The 15,863-nt window shown below is 43.6% G+C and overlaps 2 non-coding genes across 2 annotated transcripts; both read left to right on the top strand.

The window, feature by feature from the left end:
- The first annotated feature begins 4,509 nt into the window (after positions 1 to 4,509).
- TRNAI-AAU (transfer RNA isoleucine (anticodon AAU)) lies at positions 4,510 to 4,583 on the top strand. The gene has a single exon. It is a non-coding gene; the product is annotated as a tRNA-Ile (tRNA).
- A 10,915-nt stretch (positions 4,584 to 15,498) lies between these two features.
- On the top strand, positions 15,499 to 15,572 carry TRNAI-AAU (transfer RNA isoleucine (anticodon AAU)). Its single transcript has one exon. It is a non-coding gene; the product is annotated as a tRNA-Ile (tRNA).
- Positions 15,573 to 15,863: the final 291 nt, after the last annotated feature.

Genomic DNA, 15,863 nt, shown 5'->3' with positions numbered 1-15,863 from the left:
AGAAGAAAATGCAAAATAGCAGACAAACTACAGGTAGGTGCCAAAAGATCATGAGCAGAACATCACGTCTCAAAAGACTTCCAGTTCTTTGAGTAAGACTTTGAAATAGAAGGCCTGCTGGAGTGCTGAATTAACTCCACTAAGGAAGAGGAAAGACCCTTTGCTAGCAGTCCAGACTTCTCAACCTCCAAAGCGATAGAGTGAGTTGGAGCAAGAAGGTCAGGGACGACGTTCTGAGAGAGACACACTTGAGCAGTACCCAAGGTGGTAGAAGAGCCAGGGGTTCAGAAGAGGAAACCATGACATCTCTGGCCAATAAGGGCCCACAAGAATAAAGTTCCCTCCCCCCTGCTGAGACTTGAAGAGAACCATCTGGATCAATAAAAAGTGGGGGAATGTATAAAGGAGACTTCTCAGCCACTTTATCACCAATACGTCCACTACCTAGGCTCCTTGTTCCGGAAGCCTGGATCAGAATCGACAAAGATGAGCATTGTCCTTGTTTGAAAAGAGATCCAGAAAGGGTTTCACAAACTCTTGGCATATCTCTCAAAACAACGACCTGGATAACGTCAACTCCAGCAAATTTGGAAACCTCCAGCTGTCTGCCATCACATTGTCGGTGCCCTTGATGTGTGCTGCCGACGTGTGCAACAGGTTGATCTCTGCCCAATAACCCAATTGTTCTGCTATTGCATTGAGGGATTTTGAATGCATGCTTCACTGTTGGTTAATGTAAAAGACAGCTACCTTATTCTCTGTCTTCACTAGCACATTTTTTTGAGACAGATGATGATGGGAAAACTTCAAAGCCCTGAAGATTACCATCAACTCCATCTATTTCCATGACCTCCGACTCTCTAGGAAAGACCACTTGAATCGACAGGATTAGTCCAACACAGTAGCTCTCCAGCCAGGTTTGCTGGCATCTGTTGCGAGGAATTCAGGAGCATCCAGGTGTATTAGTGTCCACTTAGACCAGTGGTCTTCAAACTCTATAATGCCGCATCCACCCAATGCGAAAAAAAAACATTGGTGCCTCCCCTCTGAATTGTCCACAATTCTTCTATTAAATTGACACTGTTTAAATATGTCTAGACCTATTTAAACATTGCAGTTAAGTTCTGTTACTGTTTTAAAAATGCAATCAAATACATGACCCCAAATATACTATTCTGGTCAGGCCTGCCCTACTAACCAATTGCAGCGTCATGCTCTGCTGAGTAAACTGATCTCACGACAGTGAGGAATGCACAGGCCGGGTGGTGCCCGGCGCACGAAAGCGCGCCTTCTTGTGTTGTACGTCTCTTCGCGCAAATGCAAACTCAGATTTCCTGCACTGTGGTCGGCAGGAGAGACATGGGAAGGCGCAGTAGGGAAGGCTTGAGCAACGAACCGTTGGCTATGTTTTGTTGTTACTTTGTTGACATGAGCTCAAGTAATTTGAAGCAGAAGGAACGGCCAGACCTAAAAAAAACTCTCTTACCTCCAACGCCGAATAACTACTATAATTATAATGTCTCAAAAGCAGCTGGCCTTGTAAACTTAATGACCAAGCAAGCCGATGCATTTTGGGTTTTGTTGTAAAAGAATAAAAATACTATCCATCCTTTCCTTTTTTTCCAGCAACAAGCGATGTTACAAAGATATCACAGCACACAGTGAGATTGAGTGAAAGAAGAGGCACTGAGGCTGGCGTGCAGCACTCCACAGCTCTTGTTATTGTAATCCAGACAGGGGGCGGAAGGAGAAAAGTATGACGGAATTGCGATAGTGAGACCAACTCTTCTATCTATCTGCATTTTATGGGAAAAGGATATCTATGATGCTCAGTTGGTTAGAGCGTGGTGATAATAATGCCAAGGTTGTGGGTTCGATCCCAGTACGGGTCAGGCTACATTTTTTCTCTCAACTAATCTCTTTTTTTCTCATTTAATCAAGCTCTTATAAATCCATACACTCTGTTGCTCCAGTATACGTTCACTTTCCATTAGTCCTTCTTTTGCCACTGCTGACCAAAGCTCAAGCCGGCTGCGCCAGCAGAACAACACAAGTGCAAGGGATTGTCTCTCCAAGATGGAGACACTGCCTCAGACTATGTCTTGTGGGAGGTGTAGGGAGACCAGGAGCTGATTATTAGATGCGTGGGGATAAGAGGAACATAACTCAGGTGAACAGATTCTGGATAGTGATGCTATAGCTAGGATCAGCAACGTTACAGGGGAAAGGATAGGAAAATAATTAGGTGACAGAAGTATAGAAGTGGCTACAAGGGGGTGTGTCTCTTAAGAGGGCCGAAAGATACACTGAAGACGAAGGTGAAGTAAAAGAAGAAAGAAAGATCAAAGGAAGTCGACAGTGATTGAGAGAAAACTCACAAAGGCAAATTGAGCAAAAGACAAGGCCTGGGGAGTTAGACTACTTCAATGCAAATTCACGCCGCAGATGAGCATGACAACTGACCCTTGTACAGTGGTGCTGAAACAATTTTCAGTGTGGGGGTGCTGCCATCATAGGGCTTCTGAAAATCCAGGAATCATACAAAGAACAAGTCCTGCGGAATGAGCAACGCACATTCAGAAAGAGTGGTGATGCGTTGGTTACTTATTGGTAATCTTCATTAGCCTTAGTCCATTGCGTCCTTGTGACAGTCATTACAAAGTAAGGTGATGTCACCTTCCAACAGGAAGAAAGAACAGGAGGATCCTTAAATGCTAGCCCCATGCACCCAACCTGGGTGCCAAGCCCTTGCCAAAGGACTGATGGGAAGGTGGGCAGGATGTAATGTTTGTCACAAAGATAAGATGGACTAAGGGTAATGCAGAGTTCAAAACATTGGTACTCAAATGCAAAATAGAAAAATTATTAAGCCATAATGCTTGACAAATGTATGCTCTGAGGACCAAGTAGCCACCCTAGGAATTTCCTAGATTGTTACTCACTGGAATTCAACCCAGGAGGTGGCCATTCCTCTCGTAGACCATCCCTGAACTGGAAGATATTCTAAAAAGCCTTGCAAAGCCAGAAAAATTGACAACTTAATCCACCTACTCAGAGTCATAAAAGTCACCTTCTTGTCTTTTCCAGGCTGTCCAAAAGTCACAAACAAGGAGTCGGTTTTCCTGAACTGCAGAGGCCTGGTGACATAAATGAAAAGAGCTCTTTAAACATCAAGTGTATTCAGCAAATGTTCCTCCGGAGAGGAAGGAGAGGGAATGAAAGAAGGAAGAATTATTTCCTAAGATCTATCAAAAATAGACTTAACCTTTGCAGCAAAGGTAAGGCTAGGCCATTGTCGGTGCCCTTGATGTGTACTGCCGACGTGTGCAACAGGTTGATCTCTGCCCAATAACCCAATTGTTCTGCTATTGCATTGAGGGATTTTGAATGCATGCTTCACTGTTGGTTAATGTAAAAGACAGCTACCTTATTCTCTGTCTTCACTAGCACATTTTTTTGAGACAGATGATGATGGGAAAACTTCAAAGCCCTGAAGATTACCATAAACTCCATCTATTTCCATTACCTCCGACTCTCTAGGAAAGACCACTTGAATCGACAGGACCAGTCCAACACAGAAGCTCTCCAGCCAGGTTTGCTGGCATCTGTTGCGAGGAATTCAGGAGCATCCAGGTGTATTAGTGTCCACTTAGACCAGTGGTCTTCAAACTCTTTAATGCCGCATCCACCCAATGGGAAAAAAAAACATTGGTGCCTCCCCTCTGAATTGTCCACAATTCTTCTATTAAATTGACACTGTTTAAATATGTCTAGACCTATTTAAACATTGCAGTTAAGTTCTGTTACTGTTTTAAAAATGCAATCAAATACATGACCCCAAATATACTATTCTGGTCAGGCCTGCCCTACTAACCAATTGCAGCGTCATGCTCTGCTGAGTAAACTGATTTCACGAGAGTGAGGAATGCACAGGCCGGGTGGTGCCCGGCGCACAAAAGCGCGCCTTCTTGTGTTGTACGTCTCTTCGCGCAAATGCAAACTCAGATTTCCTGCACTGTGGTCGGCAGGAGAGACATGGGAAGGCGCAGTAGGGAAGGCTTGAGCAACGAACCGTTGGCTATGTTTTGTTGTTACTTTGTTGACATGAGCTCAAGTAATTTGAAGCAGAAGGAACGGCCAGACCTAAAAAAAACTCTCTTACCTCCAACGCCGAATAACCACTATAATTATAATATCTCAAAAGCAGCTGGCCTTGTAAACTTAATGAGCAAGCAAGCCGATGCATTTTGGGTTTTGTTGTAAAAGAATAAAAATACTATCCATCCTTTCCTTTTTTTCCGGCAACAAGCGATGTTACAAAGATATCAGAGCACACAGTGAGATTGAGTGAAAGAAGAGGCAGTGAGGCTGGCGTGCAGCACTCCACAGCTCTTGTTATTGTAATCCAGAAAGGGGGCGGAAGGAGAAAAGTATGACGGAATTGCGATAGTGAGAACAACTCTTCTATCTATCTGCATTTCATGGAAAACGGATATCAGTAGTACTGATGGCCAGTTAGCTCAGTTGGTTAGAGCGTTGTGCTAATAACGCCAAGGTTGCGGGTTCGATCCCCGTATGGGCCAGGTTGCATTTTTTCTCTCAACTAAACTCTTTTTTTCTCATTTAATCAAGCTCTTATAAATCCATACACTTTGTTGCTCCAGTATACGTTCACTTTCCATTAGTCCTTCTTTTGCCACTGCTGACCAAAGCTCAAGCCGGCAGCGCCAGTAGAACAACACAAGTGCAAGGGATTGTCTCTCCAAGATGGAGACACTGCCTCAGACTATGTCTCGTGGGAGGTGGAGGGAGACCAAGAGCTGATTATTAGATGCGTGGGGATAAGAGGAACATAACTCAGGAGAACAGATTCTGGATAGTGATGCTATAGCTAGGATCAGCAACGTTACAGGGGAAAGGATAGGAAAATAATTAGGTGACAGAAGTATAGAAGTGGCTACAAGGGGGTGTGTCTCTTAAGAGGGCCGAAAGATACACTGAAGGCGAAGGTGAAGTAAAAGAAGAAAGAAAGATCAAAGGAAGTCGACAGTGATTGAGAGAAAACTCACAAAGGCAAATTGAGCAAAAGACAAGGCCTGGGGAGTTAGACTACTTCAATGCAAATTTACGCCGCAGATGAGCATGACAACTGACCCTTGTACAGTGGTGCTGAAACAATTTTCAGTGTGGGGGTGCTGCCATCAAAGGGCTTCTGAAAATCCAGGAATTATACAAAGAACAAGTCCTGCGGAATGAGCCACGCACATTCAGAAAGAGTGGTGATGCGTTGGTTACTTATTGGTAATCTTCATTAGCCTTAGTCCATTGCGTCCTTGTGACAGTCATTACAAAGTAAGGTGATGTCACCTTCCAACAGGAAGAAAGAACAGGAGGATCCTTAAATGCTAGCCCCATGCACCCAACCTGGGTGCCAAGCCCTTGCCAAAGGACTGATGGGAAGGTGGGCAGGATGTAATGTTTGTGACAAAGACAAGATGGACTGAGGGTAATGCAGAGTTCAAAACATTGGTACTCAAATGCAAAACAGAAAGATTATTAAGCCATAATGCTTGACAAATGTATGCTCTGAGGACCAAGTAGCCACCCTAGGAATTTCCTAGATTGTTACTCACTGGAATTCAACCCAGGAGGTGGCCATTCCTCTCGTAGACCATCCCTGAACTGGAAGATATTCTAAAAAGCCTTGCAAAGCCAGAAAAATTGACAACTTAATCCACCTACTCAGAGTCATAAAAGTCACCTTCTTGTCTTTTCCAGGCTGTCCAAAAGTCACAAACAAGGAGTCGGTTTTCCTGAACTGCAGAGGCTTGGTGACATAAATGAAAAGAGCTCTTTAAACATCAAGTGTATTCAGCAAATGTTCCTCCGGAGAGGAAGGAGTGGGAATGAAAGAAGGAAGAATTATTTCCTAAGATCTATCAAAAATAGACTTAACCTTTGCAGCAAAGGTAAGGCTAGGCCTTAAAGTTACCCCATCTTCCAAAGCATCAAATGAAGAGAGGACAGCATTTTAAGACTCCCAGCTCCCCAATTGTTCTCAGCAAGGTAATAGGAAATAGGAAAATAACTTTATAGGAAACAATCTTTATGTCTACAGTATCCAGATCCTCAAAGAGATAAAATTGCAAAGCCTATAAAAGAGTAGGAAGATTCTGAGTTGGAGAAAAGGGATTTTTCAACTGGTCTTACAATTGACAAAAGATCACAACAGTCTAGACACCAAAGATTGTAACATCGACGAAGGTACAGAAAAGTCCCTAAAAACCTTTATCGCAAAGCAATGAGCTTTCAGAGTGGAAAGAGATTCAAGTGAAACCCATTCAGAAGAAAATGCAAAATAGCAGACAAACTACAGGTAGGTGCCAAAAGATCATGAGCAGAACATCACGTCCAGTTCTTTGAGTAAGACTTCGAAGTAGAAGGCCTGCTGGAGTGCTGAATTAACTCCACTAAGGAAGAGGAAAGACCCTTTGCTAGCAGTCCAGACTTCTCAACCTCCAAAGCGATAGAGTGAGTTGGAGCAAGAAGGTCAGGGACGACGTTCTGAGAGAGACACACTTGAGCAGTACCCAAGGAGGTAGAAGAGCCAGGGGTTCAGAAGAGGAAACCATGACATCTCTGGCCAATAAGGGCCCACAAGAATAAAGTTCCCTCCCCCCTGCTGAGACTTGAAGAGAACCATCTGGATCAATAAAAAGTGGGGGAATGTATAAAGGAGACTTCTCAGCCACTTTATCACCAATACGTCCACTACCTAGGCTCCTTGTTCCGGAAGCCTGGATCAGAATCGACAAAGATGAGCATTGTCCTTGTTTGAAAAGAGATCCAGAAAGGGTTTCACAAACTCTCGGCATATCTCTCAAAACAACGACCTGGATAACGTCAACTCCAGCAAATTTGGAAACCTCCAGCTGTCTGCCATCACATTGTCGGTGCCCTTGATGTGTACTGCTGACGTGTGCAACAGGTTGATCTCTGCCCAATAACCCAATTGTTCTGCTATTGCATTGAGGGATTTTGAATGCATGCTTCACTGTTGGTTAATGTAAAAGACAGCTACCTTATTCTCTGTCTTTACTAGCACATTTTTTTGAGACAGATGATGATGGGAAAACTTCAAAGCCCTGAAGATTACCATCAACTCCATCTATTTCCATGACCTCCGACTCTCTAGGAATGACCACTTGAATCGACAGGATCAGTCCAACACAGTAGCTCTCCAGCCAGGTTTGCTGGCATCTGTTGCGAGGAATTCAGGAGCATCCAGGTGTATTAGTGTCCACTTAGACCAGTGGTCTTCAAACTCTTTAATGCCGCATCCACCCAATGGGAAAAAAAAACATTGGTGCCTCCCCTCTGAATTGTCCACAATTCTTCTATTAAATTGACACTGTTTAAATATGTCTAGACCTATTTAAACATTGCAGTTAAGTTCTGTTACTGTTTTAAAAATGCAATCAAATACATGACCCCAAATATACTATTCTGGTCAGGCCTGCCCTACTAACCAATTGCAGTGTCATGCTCTGCTGAGTAAACTGATCTCACGACAGTGAGGAATGCACAGGCCGGGTGGTGCCCGGCGCACGAAAGCGCGCCTTCTTGTGTTGTACGTCTCTTCGCGCAAATGCAAACTCAGATTTCCTGCACTGTGGTCGGCAGGAGAGACATGGGAAGGCGCAGTAGGGAAGGCTTGAGCAACGAACCGTTGGCTATGTTTTGTTGTTACTTTGTTGACATGAGCTCAAGTAATTTGAAGCAGAAGGAACGGCCAGACCTAAAAAAAAATCTCTTACCTCCAACGCCGAATAACCACTATAATTATAATATCTCAAAAGCAGCTGGCCTTGTAAACTTAATGAGCAAGCAAGCCGATGCATTTTGGGTTTTGTTGTAAAAGAATAAAAATACTATCCATTCTTTCCTTTTTTTCCGGCAACAAGCGATGTTACAAAGATATCACAGAGCACAGTGAGATTGAGTGAAAGAAGAGGCTCTGAGGCTGGCGTGCAGCACTCCACAGCTCTTGTTATTGTAATCCAGACAGGGGGCGGAAGGAGAAAAGTATGACGGAATTGCGATAGTGAGACCACCTCTTCTATATATCTGCATTTCATGGAAAAAGGATATCTGTAGTAGTCATGGCTGGTTAGCTCAGTTGGTTAGAGCGTGGTGCTAATAACGCTAAGGTTGCAGGTTCGATCCCCGTACGGGCCAGGTTGCATTAGTTTCTCTAAACTAAACTCTTTTTTTCTCATTTAATCAAGCTCTTATAAATCCATACACTCTGTTGCTCCAGTATACGTTCACTTTCCATTAGTCCTTCTTTTGCCACTGCTGACCAAAGCTCAAGCCGGCAGCGCCAGTAGAACAACACAAGTGCAAGGGATTGTCTCTCCAAGATGGAGACACTGCCTCAGACTATGTCTCGTGGGAGGTGGAGGGAGACCAAGAGCTGATTATTAGATGCGTGGGGATAAGAGGAACATAACTCAGGTGAACAGATTCTGGATAGTGATGCTATAGCTAGGATCAGCAACGTTACAGGGGAAAGAATAGGAAAATAATTAGGTGACAGAAGTATAGAAGTGGCTACAAGGGGGTGTGTCTCTTAAGAGGGCCGAAAGATACACTGAAGGCGAAGGTGAAGTAAAAGAAGAAAGAAAGATCAAAGGAAGTCGACAGTGATTGAGAGAAAACTCACAAAGGCAAATTGAGCAAAAGACAAGGCCTGGGGAGTTAGACTACTTCAATGCAAATTTACGCCGCAGATGAGCATGACAACTGACCCTTGTACAGTGGTGCTGAAACAATTTTCAGTGTGGGGGTGCTGCCATCAAAGGGCTTCTGAAAATCCAGGAATTATACAAAGAACAAGTCCTGCGGAATGAGCCACGCACATTCAGAAAGAGTGGTGATGCGTTGGTTACTTATTGGTAATCTTCATTAGCCTTAGTCCATTGCGTCCTTGTGACAGTCATTACAAAGTAAGGTGATGTCACCTTCCAACAGGAAGAAAGAACAGGAGGATCCTTAAATGCTAGCCCCATGCACCCAACCTGGGTGTCAAGCCCTTGCCAAAGGACTGATGGGAAGGTGGGCAGGATGTAATGTTTGTGACAAAGACAAGATGTACTAAGGGTAATGCAGAGTTCAAAACATTGGTACTCAAATGCAAAATAGAAAAATTATTAAGCCATAATGATTGACAAATGTATGCTCTGAGGACCAGGTAGCCACCCTAGGAATTTCCTAGATTGTTACTCACTGGAATTCAACCCAGGAGGTGGCCATTCCTCTCGTAGACCATCCCTGAACTGGAAGATATTCTAAAAAGCCTTGCAAAGTCAGAAAAATTGACAACTTAATCCACCTACTCAGAGTCATAAAAGTCACCTTCTTGTCTTTTCCAGGCTGTCCAAAAATCACAAACAAGGAGTCGGTTTTCCTGAACTGCAGAGGCCTGGTGACATAAATGAAAAGAGTTATTTAAACATCAAGTGTATTCAGCAAATGTTCCTCCGGAGAGGAAGGAGAGGGAATGAAAGAAGGAAGAATTATTTCCTAAGATCTATCAAAAATAGACTTAACCTTTGCAGCAAAGGTAAGGCTAGGCCTTAAAGTTACCCCATCTTCCAAAGTATCAAATGAAGAGAGGACAGCATTTTAAGGCTCCCAGCTCCCCAATTGTTCTCAGCAAGGTGATAGGAAATAGGAAAATAACTTTATAGGAAACAATCTTTATGTCTACAGTATCCAGATCCTCAAAGAGATAAAATTGCAAAGCCTATAAAAGAGTAGGAAGATTCTGAGTTGGAGAAAAGGGATTTTTCAACTGGTCTTACAATTGACAAAAGATCAAATTAGTCTAGACACCAAAGATTGTAACATCGACGAAGGTACAGAAAAGTCCCTAAAAACCTTTATCGCAAAGCAATGAGCTTTCAGAGTGGAAAGAGATTCAAGTGAAACCCAATCAGAAGAAAATGCAAAATAGCAGACAAACTACAGGTAGGTGCCAAAAGATCATGAGCAGAACATCACGTCTCAAAAGACTTCCAGTTCTTTGAGTAAGACTTAAAAGTAGAAGGCCTGCTGGAGTGCTGAATTAACTCCACTAAGGAAGAGGAAAGACCCTTTGCTAGCAGTCCAGACTTCTCAACCTCCAAAGCGATAGAGTGAGTTGGAGCAAGAAGGTCAGGGACGACGTTCTGAGAGAGACACACTTGAGCAGTACCCAAGGAGGTAGAAGAGCCAGGGGTTCAGAAGAGGAAACCATGACATCTCTGGCCAATAAGGGCCCACAAGAATAAAGTTCCCTCCCCCCTGCTGAGACTTGAAGAGAACCATCTGGATCAATAAAAAGTGGGGGAATGTATAAAGGAGACTTGTCAGCCACTTTATCACCAATACGTCCACTACCTAGGCTCCTTGTTCCGGAAGCCTGGATCAGAATCGACAAAGATGAGCATTGTCCTTGTTTGAAAAGAGATCCAGAAAGGGTTTCACAAACTCTCGGCATATCTCTCAAAACAACGACCTGGATAACGTCAACTCCAGCAAATTTGGAAACCTCCAGCTGTCTGCCATCACATTGTCGGTGCCCTTGATGTGTACTGCCGACGTGTGCAACAGGTTGATCTCTGCCCAATAACCCAATTGTTCTGCTATTGCATTGAGGGATTTTGAATGCATGCTTCACTGTTGGTTAATGTAAAAGACAGCTACCTTATTCTCTGTCTTTACTAGCACATTTTTTTGAGACAGATGATGATGGGAAAACTTCAAAGCCCTGAAGATTACCATCAACTCCATCTATTTCCATGACCTCCGACTCTCTAGGAATGACCACTTGAATCGACAGGATCAGTCCAACACAGTAGCTCTCCAGCCAGGTTTGCTGGCATCTGTTGCGAGGAATTCAGGAGCATCCAGGTGTATTAGTGTCCACTTAGACCAGTGGTCTTCAAACTCTTTAATGCCGCATCCACCCAATGGGAAAAAAAAACATTGGTGCCTCCCCTCTGAATTGTCCACAATTCTTCTATTAAATTGACACTGTTTAAATATGTCTAGACCTATTTAAACATTGCAGTTAAGTTCTGTTACTGTTTTAAAAATGCAATCAAATACATGACCCCAAATATACTATTCTGGTCAGGCCTGCCCTACTAACCAATTGCAGCGTCATGCTCTGCTGAGTAAACTGATCTCACGACAGTGAGGAATGCACAGGCCGGGTGGTGCCCGGCGCACGAAAGCGCGCCTTCTTGTGTTGTACGTCTCTTCGCGCAAATGCAAACTCAGATTTCCTGCACTGTGGTCGGCAGGAGAGACATGGGAAGGCGCAGTAGGGAAGGCTTGAGCAACGAACCGTTGGCTATGTTTTGTTGTTACTTTGTTGACATGAGCTCAAGTAATTTGAAGCAGAAGGAACGGCCAGACCTAAAAAAAACTCTCTTACCTCCAACGCCGAATAACAACTATAATTATAATATCTCAAAAGCAGCTGGCCTTGTAAACTTAATGAGCAAGCAAGCCGATGCATTTTGGGTTTTGTTGTAAAAGAATAAAAATACTATCCATCATTTCCTTTTTTTCCGGCAACAAGCGATGTTACAAAGATATCACAGCACACTGTGAGATTGAGTGAAAGAAGAGGCACTGAGGCTGGCGTGCAGCACTCCACAGCTCTTGTTATTGTAATCCGGACAGGGGGCGGAAGGAGAAAAGTATGACGGAATTGCGATAGTGAGACCACCTCTTCTATCTATATGCATTTCATGGAAAAAGGATATCTGTAGTAATCATGGCCGGTTAGCTCAGTTGGTTAAAGCGTGGTGCTAATAACGTCAAGGTCGTGGGTTCGATCCCCGTACGGGCCAGGTTTCTTTTTTTCTCTCAACTAAACTCTTTTTTTCTCATTTAATCAAGCTCTTATAAATCCATACACTCTGTTGCTCCAGTATACGTTCACTTTCCATTAGTCCTTCTTTTGCCACTGCTGACCAAAGCTCAAGCCGGCAGCGCCAGTAGAACAACACAAGTGCAAGGGATTGTCTCTCCAAGATGGAGACACTGCCTCAGACTATGTCTCGTGGGAGGTGGAGGGAGACCAAGAGCTGATTATTAGATGCGTGGGGATAAGAGGAACATAACTCAGGTGAACAGATTCTGGATAGTGATGCTATAGCTAGGATCAGCAAAGTTACAGGGGAAAGAATTATAAAATAATTAGGTGACAGAAGTATAGAAGTGGCTACAAGGGGGTGTGTCTCTTAAGAGGGCCGAAAGATATACTGAAGGCGAAGGTGAAGTAAAAGAAGAAAGAAAGATCAAAGGAAGTCGACAGTGATTGAGAGAAAACTCACAAAGGCAAATTGAGCAAAAGACAAGGCCTGGGGAGTTAGACTACTTCAATGCAAATTTACGCCGCAGATGAGCATGACAACTGACCCTTGTACAGTGGTGCTGAAACAATTTTCAGTGTGGGGGTGCTGCCATCAAAGGGCTTCTGAAAATCCAGGAATTATACAAAGAACAAGTCCTGCGGAATGAGCCACGCACATTCAGAAAGAGTGGTGATGCGTTGGTTACTTATTGGTAATCTTCATTAGCCTTAGTCCATTGCGTCCTTGTGACAGTCATTACAAAGTAAGGTGATGTCACCTTCCAACAGGAAGAAAGAACAGGAGGATCCTTAAATGCTAGCCCCATGCACCCAACCTGGGTGCCAAGCCCTTGCCAAAGGACTGATGGGAAGGTGGGCAGGATGTAATGTTTCTGACAAAGACAAGATGGACTAAGGGTAATGCAGAGTTCAAAACATTGGTACTCAAATGCAAAACAGAAAAATTATTAAGCCATAATGCTTGACAAATGTATGCTCTGAGGACCAGGTAGCCACCCTAGGAATTTCCTAGATTGTTACTCACTGGAATTCAACCCAGGAGGTGGCCATTCCTCTCGAAGACCATCCCTGAACTGGAAGATATTCTAAAAAGCCTTGCAAAGCCAGAAAAATTGACAACTTAATCCACCTACTCAGAGTCATAAAAGTCACCTTCTTGTCTTTTCCAGGCTGTCCAAAAGTCACAAACAAGGAGTCGGTTTTCCTGAACTGCAGAGGCCTGGTGACATAAATGAAAAGAGTTATTTAAACATCAAGTGTATTCAGCAAATGTTCCTCCGGAGAGGAAGGAGAGGGAATGAAAGAAGGAATAATTATTTCCTAAGATCTATCAAAAATAGACTTAACCTTTGCAGCAAAGGTAAGGCTAGGCCTTAAAGTTACCCCATCTTCCAAAGTATCAAATGAAGAGAGGACAGCATTTTAAGGCTCCCAGCTCCCCAATTGTTCTCAGCAAGGTGATAGGAAATAGGAAAATAACTTTATAGGAAACAATCTTTATGTCTACAGTATCCAGATCCTCAAAGAGATAAAATTGCAAAGCCTATAAAAGAGTAGGAAGATTCTGAGTTGGAGAAAAGGGATTTTTCAACTGGTCTTACAATTGACAAAAGATCAGAATAGTCTAGACACCAAAGATTGTAACATCGACGAAGGTACAGAAAAGTCCCTAAAAACCTTTATCGCAAAGCAATGAGCTTTCAGAGTGGAAAGAGATTCAAGTGAAACCCATTCAGAAGAAAATGCAAAATAGGAGACAAACTATAGGTAGGTGCCAAAAGATCATGAGCAGAACATCACGTCTCAAAAGACTTCCAGTTCTTTGAGTAAGACTTCAAAGTAGAAGGCCTGCTGGAGTGCTGAATTAACTCCACTAAGGAAGAGGAAAGACCCTTTGCTAGCAGTCCAGACTTCTCAACCTCCAAAGCGATAGAGTGAGTTGGAGCAAGAAGGTCAGGGACTACGTTCTGAGAGAGACACACTTGAGCAGTACCCAAGGAGGTAGAAGAGCCAGGGGTTCAGAAGAGGAAACCATGACATCTCTGGCCAATAAGGGCCCACAAGAATAAAGTTCCCTCCCCCTGCTGAGACTTGAAGAGAACCATCTGGATCAATAAAAAGTGGGGGAATGTATAAAGGAGACTTCTCAGCCACTTTATCACCAATACGTCCACTACCTAGGCTCCTTGTTCCGGAAGCCTGGATCAGAATCGACAAAGATGAGCATTGTCCTTGTTTGAAAAGAGATCCAGAAAGGGTTTCACAAACTCTCGGCATATCTCTCAAAACAACGACCTGGATAACGTCAACTCCAGCAAATTTGGAAACCTCCAGCTGTCTGCCATCACATTGTCGGTGCCCTTGATGTGTACTGCCGACGTGTGCAACAGGTTGATCTCTGCCCAATAACCCAATTGTTCTGCTATTGCATTGAGGGATTTTGAATGCATGCTTCACTGTTGGTTAATGTAAAAGACAGCTACCTTATTCTCTGTCTTTACTAGCACATTTTTTTGAGACAGATGATGATGGGAAAACTTCAAAGCCCTGAAGATTACCATCAACTCCATCTATTTCCATGACCTCCGACTCTCTAGGAATGACCACTTGAATCGACAGGATCAGTCCAACACAGTAGCTCTCCAGCCAGGTTTGCTGGCATCTGTTGCGAGGAATTCAGGAGCATCCAGGTGTATTAGTGTCCACTTAGACCAGTGGTCTTCAAACTCTTTAATGCCGCATGCACCCAATGGGAAAAAAAAACATTGGTGCCTCCCCTCTGAATTGTCCACAATTCTTCTATTAAATTGACACTGTTTAAATATGTCTAGACCTATTTAAACATTGCAGTTAAGTTCTGTTATTGTTTTAAAAATGCAATCAAATACATGACCCCAAATATACTATTCTGGTCAGGCCTGCCCTACTAACCAATTGCAGCGTCATGCTCTGCTGAGTAAACTGATCTCACGACAGTGAGGAATGCACAGGCCGGGTGGTGCCCGGCGCACGAAAGCGCGCCTTCTTGTGTTGTACGTCTCTTCGCGCAAATGCAAACTCAGATTTCCTGCACTGTGGTCGGCAGGAGAGACATGGGAAGGCGCAGTAGGGAAGGCTTGAGCAACGAACCGTTGGCTATGTTTTGTTGTTACTCTGTTGACATGAGCTCAAGGAATTTGAAGCAGAAGGAACGGCCAGACCTAAAAAAAACTCTCTTACCTCCAACGCCGAATAACCACTACAATTATAATATCTCAAAAGCAGCAAGCCTTGTAAACTTAATGACCAAGCAAGCCGATGCATTTTGGGTTTTGTTGTAAAAGAATAAAAATACTATCCATCATTTCCTTTTTTTCCGGCAACAAGCGATGTTACAAAGATATCACAGCACACAGTGAGATTGAGTGAAAGAAGAGGCACTGAGGCTGGCGTGCAGCACTCCACAGCTCTTGTTATTGTAATCCAGAAAGGGGGCGGAAGGAGAAAAGTATGACGGAATTGCGATAGTGAGAACAACTCTTCTATCTATCTGCATTTCATGGAAAACGGATATCAGTAGTACTGATGGCCAGTTAGCTCAGTTGGTTAGAGCGTTGTGCTAATAACGCCAAGGTTGCGGGTTCGATCCCCGTATGGGCCAGGTTGCATTTTTTCTCTCAACTAAACTCTTTTTTTTCTCATTTAATCAAGCTCTTATAAATCCATACACTTTGTTGCTCCAGTATACGTTCACTTTCCATTAGTCCTTCTTTTGCCACTGCTGACCAAAGCTCAAGCCGGCAGCGCCAGTAGAACAACACAAGTGCAAGGGATTGTCTCTCCAAGATGGAGACACTGCCTCAGACTATGTCTCGTGGGAGGTGGAGGGAGACCAAGAGCTGATTATTAGATGCGTGGGGATAAGAGGAACATAACTCAGGAGAACAGATTC

This window comes from Pleurodeles waltl, chromosome 12, assembly GCF_031143425.1.
Source record: "Pleurodeles waltl isolate 20211129_DDA chromosome 12, aPleWal1.hap1.20221129, whole genome shotgun sequence".
NCBI classification, from domain to species: domain Eukaryota; kingdom Metazoa; phylum Chordata; class Amphibia; order Caudata; family Salamandridae; genus Pleurodeles; species Pleurodeles waltl.
This window is presented reverse-complemented; position numbering and strand designations above follow the sequence as displayed.